The sequence below is a fragment of the Frankliniella occidentalis genome, unplaced genomic scaffold (assembly GCF_000697945.3).
Source record: "Frankliniella occidentalis isolate FOCC.00 unplaced genomic scaffold, Focc_3.1 Scaffold137, whole genome shotgun sequence".
In the NCBI taxonomy this organism is placed as follows: Eukaryota; Metazoa; Arthropoda; class Insecta; order Thysanoptera; family Thripidae; genus Frankliniella; species Frankliniella occidentalis.
In genome coordinates this window covers 564,001-564,733 of record NW_026267264.1, presented here as the reverse complement: position 1 = coordinate 564,733, position 733 = coordinate 564,001, and positions in this window count along the sequence as shown.

Genomic DNA, 733 nt, shown 5'->3' with positions numbered 1-733 from the left:
CGTCGGGGGGGTATGGGCGATCGCCGCCCCTGTCAGCCCAAATCGCCCCCTAGGGTAGGTTGGCAATTTGTCCTACAAAACCCCTGAAAGTAGACAACCCACAGCAAATCGCCCCCCTCCATCGGATGGACTTAAAACCGCGCCTGTATCTATTTCCACGTCGAGTTGACGTGAAGTACATAGATTCACGTGTAGTCAGCGTCACCTACGTGGATAGGGTTACGTGGACGCCGTATGGACGTCATTTCCCATGGGGTTGGGTCCAGACCCGACACAAGTATGTTCCTAAAACACTGGACAAATCGTGTGAAGCTTTACATACACCTCTTTCTTCCAAGCCATAGCTTGGTAAAAGTCGCCGTGACTTCAAGGAGCACTGCAGTGCTGCATGTTTCACTCGAAAGGCGCCCCTTTAACCAACTCGTTGTGCACTTTTTTTTAACTTTCGAAAGGATGTATGACTGTTTGTTTGCCCGCGTCGAACGACGTACCAGAAAGTACGTCCGTCATTTACGTTCCGAAACTGTTCAGCCAACGCAAGCTCTCCTCGCGCCGGACAGGTAGGCAACATCATGCCCCCAGTGCACGGGCGCACTGTGGGGTGGCCTACACTGTGTCCTGCAGGCGCCCATCTGCTGAATGCTGCATGAAACTGAGAAGAACGGACGTACTCTCTATGGACAAAAGTGTACACAAATTTTGCCAAAATCCTTAACAAATAAGGCATTAAAAA